General features: G+C 32.3%; 1 protein-coding gene across 1 annotated transcript in view; it reads left to right on the forward strand.

Moving 5' to 3' along the window:
* The window catches only part of Dh44-R2 (Diuretic hormone 44 receptor 2), a gene marked incomplete at its 5' end in the record, with an annotated part of 201,664 nt that overhangs the window by 148,143 nt on the left and 44,068 nt on the right, over positions 1–9,453 (forward strand).

Here is a 9,453-nt window from a genome sequence, read left to right on the forward strand (position 1 = left end):
ATACAATACTCACTCACAGCCACCCGCGGTCATTTGTGAGGCCCGCTAGCCAATGGGTGGCACTCACAAAAATAGGTGTGGGAGTAACCCACCCTAGGAACCCACCCTAGGAAAACAACGTCATGAAACGCGTGATGTACTTGGAAAATACCTTATACCTCCACGGTCTGTCGCGCCAATAATAATAACTTCTTTCATTATATGTAAATTCGATAAAATAAGTATATAATAAAATATTGGATTATTTAATTTATTTCAATGCTACAGAATAAAACAATTTTTAACACTATATGTTATTATTATCTGCTTTGTTACGTGTTATCACATAATATGGCAAACATTATTTTCAAACTCATTTCTTTGATTCACGTATAATAATAGCAAACATTATGTGGCAATAGGAACGTTTAAAGTTACTGAAATCCTCGATTTCTCTAATAATAAAAAAGTTATGAACAAAATTTACTATTACTGACACGTAACTCAGAATTTATACATTATTTTCAAGGACAATGAATACTAATCTATTTGGATCATTCTTTAAAAAAGGTAATACATATTAATGGTTTAATTAAGTTATTTTATATTCACAAAAAAATATAAAAACTGAGAGCTAATTTTAGTAAAGTAGACCAAAATAAATTGTTCTGGGAAGAAATAAATCATATTTGTTTTGAGCATGCTTTAAGAACTATTTAAAGACCATTTTTCAAAAAAAGGTAAACAATTTTTTGAAATCGACTAATTTTGAAAGTTTTTTTGCCAACCTTTATCCACTGTCCATTCATTATCTACAAAGACATGTGTAATATCGAACATCTGCTACACACATGTGTTGCTCAAAAGGTTGTGAAGAGTGGGAATAAATAAATACTCTAATAGTTTGTAATTCCTTTATATTTTATCCAAATTCTGCTAAAGCCGTTGAAAAGGTAAATATCTCCTCTTCTGATTCATATTAACCCCAGTTACTGTTAATGACCTGTCAAAGATGAACTAGTTGATTGAAATGAGGAAAAAACTTTTTATTGTAATCTCCTGTTCTAATTTGTTCAATTAGGTGCGATTGATGTCATTTGGTGCGGTTTATAGAACCCTTAACTACTTGTAAGTTTTGTCTAAATTAGTTGAATCGTGTTGAAGTTATTTTATTATTTTTTAATTTTTGAAAATACATCCAAGACTATCTTATCATATTATGTTAGGCGAAAATTTTGTTTAAAAAATTAACAAAATAAATCTTATTTAAGGATTTCTAAGGACGCTAAAAACAAATCTGATTTTATTTTTACCTTAAAGAATTTCGTTGGCCTACTTCAATGGAAGCATCTTTTGGTTTTTGTAATCTTCTATACTTCTAAACTAATTTATTCCATTCAACGATATTTATTTCTTATTCTTAACTAGGAAAATATCGATTGGTTTATAATAACTTATAAATCTATTATATAATTCAAGCTATAGAATTGCGGCGTGTAAGATGGGCATGTAAGGTTGTAGGGCTTAGTAACCAGCCGATCCCTAAAATGTTTATAAATACTGAACCAACGGGTAAACGTCCGAGGGGTAGACCGAAACGTAGATGGGAGGATGGCGTTAAAACTGATTTAGTGGAATTAGGTTTGGAGGGGCATCACTGGAAGGGTGTATGCAGAGAGCGTTTTGTGGTATCGGCATCGAACCTTCGGGTTCGTTAAGGCTTTATTATTATTATTATAAATCTATTATAATAATTTATCGAAATAATAATGTATATTCGTAAATTTTAATTTTAACTAAAAAGAATAATTGTTATCAAGTTGTCAACTATACTCAATATGGTCATATAATCCACATTTATATTCTATTATAAGTCTAGTGTATATATACATAAATTAGAAGAAACTCATCGATAAAATATGAAGTTTTTGATTGAAAATTTTATAATGATGATTACAAAAATTATTATGCAGAGTTGATGACTTTTACTTTCCTTCAACACGAGCAAAGGGAGAAGGCTGAAACTGGAATTGGGGTTAGCCGAGAAGGAATTGTTTGCCTCCGCCGGAATGTTTGCCAACAGTAAGCTAGCTGACAGAAAACAGAAGAGACCCAAAACAAAAACACGATATAGCCCTCACCACACAATGGGCCCTCCAGAGCGGGCCTAGTCCATTAGAAACCTAATCCCAACCCCCAATTTCTATTTCTTAACCGGGATTAGTCTATCTCACCAGGTGGGCTGCGGGTAATAGGCAGCTGATGGTCTGCTTTGGTGGTCTCATCGATGCTTTCCTATCTCTTCTGTTTGATCAGACTGATGACCCTAATGAAATAGGATCTGTGTAATTGATTCCGAAGAGTCATTTACCACTCCTACAACTAAAACCTAATTTTTCGGATATTAAAATGTTTAAATTTAGTAAAAATATTCATTTTCACAAAAAAAATATATGTCGCCGTTGTTCTTTAAAATGGGCAATGCTAAGTACTTCCTAGAGAGGATAATTTGCAACTTAACATACAGTTGTAAATAGCAATAAATAAATAAATAAAAAATACAACGTCCTATAAAGTAGAGTAAATTTACTAAAATATGAGCCGTAATAAAGTTCAATAGTTTCAGAGATGCAGTTCATCAAAAAGTAACATTTGTATTTCAAACACCAAAAACTATATTTTGTGAATTTATTTTAACAAATCACGGAAACTATTACTCCTTCAAACAGCATACAGCGTCTATTAAATCTCAATTGAAGAGTTTTTGCAAGTGTAGGAGTAGGAATCTCTTCAAATTCGGCAAAATAAATTCACAAAATGTTGATTTATCCTAGTTCAGAATAGACTTTTGACGATGAAAAAGTATATCTCTATTAGATGTACAGCTGTCTATTAAAACTCAAATTAAAGCTATCTTCGGAGGAGCAGCATTAGTAAAAAAAATGTTACTTTTTGAAAAACTATATTTAGAGAAATATAAAACGTAAAGAGTTATAAATTTTCTAACATATGTACTCTATTAGAGTTCATATGTTAGAAAATTTATTCTACTTTATATAATGCACTAGAAAGATTTTTAACTTTATCGGTATTTTTAACGATATTATGAAGCTCCTGATGAAAAATGAGCGAATATTTTAGGCTTTTCTCTAATATTAAACTTCAGGGGGCATGTACCTTAAATATTTCAAAATATACTTTTTAATTACTTTCACTGTATGTCTTGTGTAGTCTTGATAGGAATTGAACATTTTTCAAACAGATAATAACAGACAATTCTTTCTTTACTTAAAGAATTCAAAAATGAATTTTTGTAACTATTGAATCAGCTATCATTTTTTATTCTCTCTTAACATACTCAGTAAAGCTATCCATTTTTAGTCTCAACTGTATAGAAATTGCATTAAAGTAACCGATAATCGACTCTTGGACGAGTAGGTGATAGGTTGTTATGGTTGCAAGTTCTAGTTTTGAGGGTTTTCGGAGGACGTAGTTGTGAAGAGAGCAATTGGAGATATCGGCATCAACCGTTTGATAATTATCTCAACCTCAATGTGATTTGCAATTATTTTCATTATTACTGTTGAAAATAGCAAAACTTTTAAAAACCATCTAAATCTTATAAAAACTAAACTAGAGGGAAGAGCACTATGCCCCCCTCCATTAGGAGCTAATTGAAGTGGAGAATGTCTCGAGAAGTTCAATATTTCATCAGATGATTGATTTGGAAGAGCAGAACAGCATCTGGCAAAGATATAGCTCAGCATATTTCGCTCTATACCCATAACAGGATATAAACTTTTTACCAGCCCGGTCCTGGTGAGAAGAATCAATATCACCAAATTGAAAACGGACAGACGGTCGCCATCAATTTAAATTAAATTAAACTGAGACCATTAATCTGTTTCGGCCGATAATTAGGGCTGCTTTGGTCTCATTTATCACCATTGGACCGGCCACGTATTAAGCCTCGCCGGGCTAAGTACGTGCTCTGCCAAACGTATTCGTCTGACAATTACTGTCAATGCAGTAGGCAATCGATCAATTAGGGTCGTTGTGTAATCAGGCAATAAATATATTTAAAAATTATCAGGTAAATATCATTTCTTCAAGCAATTATTTTTATTAAAATATCAAAGGAGATGGTTGGGAGAGGGGGGAGTGGTAAAAAAAAAAGTTACCAATCATTTATTTGCCATCATTTCACCCCACTTTATAGAGCTTCATCTGGTTGTTCGAGTTGAAAAATATCGGCAGAGTCACTCTTTCGATGTTGTTCAACTGGATTAGTCCTGATGAAGCTTTACGAAGTGGGGCAAAACGTCGGTAAATAAATAGTTGTTTTTTGTTGTGGAATAGAACATCATTGGTCATAAACGCATTTTATTCCTCATTTAATTTCGCTTACTTTTGTTCTATTTTATTATATATTATATATATTTGTGTTAGAAACTATTGATTTTAGAAACTGAAATACTAATTTTATTTTTTTTCTTCGTTCTCCCTAAGGGCTTTTGAAATATCTCAGCTTAATTCTAAGCTATTGAGGTGTGATGTAAAATATTGGCATTCTTGGAAAATATGGCTAATTGTCAAATTGTTGTTACAATACTGGCAGTTCGGAGGCGATTGTTTTGAAATAAGATAGGAGTGGGTGAGCTTCTCTTGCATTGTGATCGGCCAGTTCATTCCCAGCGATTCCAACATGACTTAGAACTCATACATACATATAAATGTAACTGACATACCCAAATTTTGTACAAAAGTAAAAAATGGAAGCAGGAAATTTTCGGACACAATAAATAGTTGTTCCGTAATCCGGCAAATAAGTAGTTGTTAACTATTTTATGTTTTGATCGTTTCCTTCATACTTTGAAAACTACGCTCAATCATTTATACATACAGTTATTTTTATTGATAATTATTGAAAAATCCAGGTATATTGTTTATAGCGTATTGGCTAACATTATATAATTTATATAGACAATCATTATATAATAGAAAATTAATAATAAAGTAATTAATATAAGTAAGTAATTCATAAATAAAGTTATTATTATATTAAAATAAAGTAATTAATATATTAATAAAATAGTACACCAATTTACTATTTGAGTTTTAATTGACCGCACCCGGACCAAATTAATTTAAAATAGTACTCATTCTGGTTTAATAATTATTATTAATATTAGTAGTCATTAGATTTGATGAATAATGTATATAGGTCAGTAACTCAATGTTAACATAACATGGAAATAAATAAATTCCTATATTCAACACAATAGTAGTCGCACGTCACCTGAGAGATGTCATAGGAACATTTTTGATTGAAGATGGTCTCTCTTTATCTCTACAACCCCCCCCCCCCTGTAAGGTGATATAGCAGAATTCTCCTCCCAGCCTAACGATGTGTTGCTCCTTGTAAAAAAAAAAGAAGAAAAACATAGGAAATAAGAAAGTACAGACATCAATAGTGTGAGCAGTATGTATGCTCAGGTACATAGCTAATAGTTGATGGCAAGAAAAGGACTATTAAATTAATTAACGTTTATCGTTCGATTAGTATTATTTAAACTAAATTATTATACTATCTTTTATTCTAGTAAATATTATGATTACATTTTTTACGATATGTTCAATAGTTGTTACTTTGAAACTTTTTGCATATTCTAAATTTTGTATTTAATTTTTTTTGGTTGACTCTGCAGACCACCGGAATCAGCCTTATCCACGCCTATCTTGACCTACAGATTTCCAGTTTTCTGCATGTAGCTCTTTCGCATCTCTGTCTCACCATCTGGTTTTATCTGATGTTAGTGCGGAACCGAGGTTTTCGAAACTGTCTACTTTCAGAAACGATTTGCCTTCCACCATATTCTTCATACTTGTAAATATTTTTTTATAAAATGTTTTAGGAAAAACGTTCATATTTTAATGAAGTCCTATGGCCTTGTATTTTTATCATGTCTTTATATTTATTATTACTTTACATTCAATTAGAAGTTGCTAAATGTGAGGATTATAAGATAGAAAAAAGTGCAAAGTAATTGTTACGAATATAAATTAGAAGTAATTTTAGGACACTATAGACTGCATTTCAGACACTCGTGATAGGTCGACTGAAACTGTATGTTATAATTAATTTTAATATTTTTATATATTTGACAGTTATACTTTTTTTTTTAGAGATACTACTTTTTAGTTTCACGCTCAACTGCAGTATTCATTAAAAGTTACCAATGTTATCAAATTCCTGGTGAATAAAACTGCTTGTTGATGCTCGAGTATGCCCTACTGCAGAAAAGCTTTATGTGGTGGAAGGGTTTCCCTAGTTAATCGAACCAAGTCCCTTCATCATGACCTGCGTTTCAATTAGTACAGCCCAGAGGTCACTTGTAATTATTCATTGCTAGTTCCTCCAGAAATCAATATTCCTTGCTTGAGCGTCCATGGTCAAGGTGTGATGAGTGATTCAATTTTAGCTAGTACCATAAATGTCGAACTACGTGGTCATGGCTGAATAAAGAATATCTTATGAGGCATTTGATTGTAGCGAATTAGTCAGTCAGTTCATGGATTGTACATAAGCAAATTGTGACTGAGGGCGCACTTAGGCAGACCTCACAACAGGAGGACACGTAATGGTAAGTATAAATGTATTAGACAAGCCTCTCAGAGTTTTTTTTTTTTTTGCTTGCCACAGGAGACGATCAAATTTTTTTAAATAAAAATTTAGTAATTTTTTATGCAAATGAAAACCATTTTATTGCAATCGATATGTTCTTAAATATGAATTATCGCTCATTTACTGTGCGTAGTAATAAAAAGGATTATGGTCTGAATGCGGTTAAAGAAAAACTCAATGTTATTTATTATGAGCCAACGTTTTGCCTCACGTTGCAGGGCTTAAAAAATTATACAAACACTTAAATGGAGTAAATTTTTTTTTAAATATTTGTTTATTGCACAAATGTACATTATAATACATTTAGTAAATCTGATCTAAGTTAAATTGGAGTGTTATAGGCGTGTAGAGAAACTACCCATTGGTAGCACTCTAATGACATTTTACATTAGCTCGTCTCGTGGCCATCTTCTTTTCAGACACCTCGGAGGATTGTCAGGAATGGAAGAGGATGCAAGATTAAAAACTAGGGGGTTTGAGTGATTAGAGAGTTTATAATGAAAGGAGTGATATCTGGTTCGGGCTAGATCGGTTACATAGGGAACATTAAGGTCTTTATGTATGATTTTATTTGTGACGAAGTAAGGAGCATTGAGGATTTTACGAAGGATCTTGGATTGTAACGATTGAATACTAGTCCATTAAACCTTCAAATTACGAGGGTTTAATGGAGCCCCAAAGCTCAACTCCATATGTCCAAATTGGCCTTATTACAGTCATGTAGATCAGTCATTTGTAATGTGTTGGAAGTTTAGACTGTTTGTCTAGTAAGTGCAAAATAGTAGTAATAGTCGAAATCGATGTGCAGCTTCCAGTCTTTTCAGTCTTGTGTGAGGATTCCAGGTTAATCGTTTGTCCAAATGTAGTCCAAGGTAGCGGATCTGTTCGACAGGGGTAAGAGTAATATCATTAAATGAAACTGTAGGGCAGTCTGTAGGTTTACGACGAAGGGTAAAGATGATTTGATGGGATTTGTTGAAATTTATCTTAATCCTCCAAATAAGACACTTCGAGGGCTGTGGGATTGGATATTTTGGGATACAATTGATGGGTTATTATTAACAGCAAACACACATGTGTCATCGGCATACGTGGTGAGGATAGTGTTAGGATTGGTTGGAATGTCAGCTGTATAGACGGTGTAGAGGATGGGACTAAGGATACTACCTTGAGGAACACCAGCGGACTGGGAATAGAAGAATGAATAGGAACCATTGTGGTTTACTTGGAATAATCTATCAACGAGAAAAGAACGAATGATGAGAAAGTATGTAGGAGGTAGGAATTTAGAGAATTTGTAAAGCAGTCTCAGATACCAGACTCGATCAAAAGCCTGTTCTACATCGAATAAGACTCCCGCGCAGTACATTCCGCGCTCCAAAGAAGACGAGACTAAGTCCACTACACGATGACATTGCTGGATAGTAGAGTGGGGTGTTCGGAATCGAAACTGGTGATCAGGGATTATATGATTGGAATCCAGGATGGGGTATAAGCGTTTCAAAATGAGTTTTTCAAGGATTTTCCCCATGATCGGTAATAGAGAGATAGGGCGATAGTATGATGGGTATTCGGAGTAAAAATAAATGAACAATATCAATTAAAAATAGAAAAAAAAACTTGAACCTTAAAATTAGATAAGAATAACAAAAGGTTTTAGACAGTTAAAGAAAACTAAAATAACAGCAGATAAAAAAGAATTATAAAAAACACAGGCATACAGTGTCTTCCAATTCCAAGAGATGGAAAAAGGGAATAAGAGTAAAATCAAACATAAATAACATGATAGGAAGCGTACCTGTTAGATGGAAAGTGGCCAAGGAAATGAGGAGACAGTTAAAAGAGAGAGTGCTAGGGCCGTTGACGGTTAAAATACGTTACATTCGAAAATAATGTTAAAATAAATAGCCTAAAAAAAATAAAGAAATATTTAAAAAATAAACATAATAATTACATAATAACAATAGAAAAAAAGAGCCCTGATGAAGCCCTGCAACGTGGGGCAAAACGTTGGCTCATAATAAATAGCATTAAAACTATTAGAGTTTTTCTTTGACCACACCCGGCTCATCTTCCGTTTATTACTTAAAATAATAAATCTTTTGAATTTATTTTGTGGAAGTTTTCCTCTCTGTTTTACTGCCCAGGTCTAGGTTTCACCTAATCACCCATAACTAGGGTTGTTATCCGTATCGAACATTATTATAACTGTTGGAGAGTTGAATTTCCGCTCTTCCCCTCCCCCCCCCCAATATATTTTATGTTTCATACCCATAAAAGAGAGAAAAAGTAATTTCAAAATCCTATAAAATAAATCCTAAAAAGTTTTATTTTATATCACCGGTCCTAATTTATTTGCTCCATTTCGTGTTGAGTAAGAAAAACGAATAAATAGTTTTATCTCCATAAAAAATATTTTTACCTCACTCGTTAGCTCAGTCGCTCCAATTTATTTTAATACCATACTTATATATAGCGTAATGGGGATAATTACAATCCAAAGTAATACAGAATGAGAAGAAAATACTAGTAACTGTATTAAACTAGATTAGATCTATAAAAAATGGCAACAAAAAAAATTTCGTTTCCATACAAAATCAAAAAATATTTTACCTATTCGATTAAGAAAAAAGTTATTTGGTAAGTAGCTGTAATGTGGGTAATCTATAAAAACAATCCTGACGTAAATAGGTGTGATATAAAAAATATTTTTGATTTATATTAAAATTTGTATTTCTGGATATTGAACAAATTAAAAAATATATTTATTTAATATATATTTATCTATT

This window comes from Halyomorpha halys, unplaced genomic scaffold, assembly GCF_000696795.3.
Source record: "Halyomorpha halys isolate HHAL.00 unplaced genomic scaffold, Hhal_1.1 Scaffold589.1, whole genome shotgun sequence".
Classification (NCBI taxonomy): domain Eukaryota; kingdom Metazoa; phylum Arthropoda; class Insecta; order Hemiptera; family Pentatomidae; genus Halyomorpha; species Halyomorpha halys.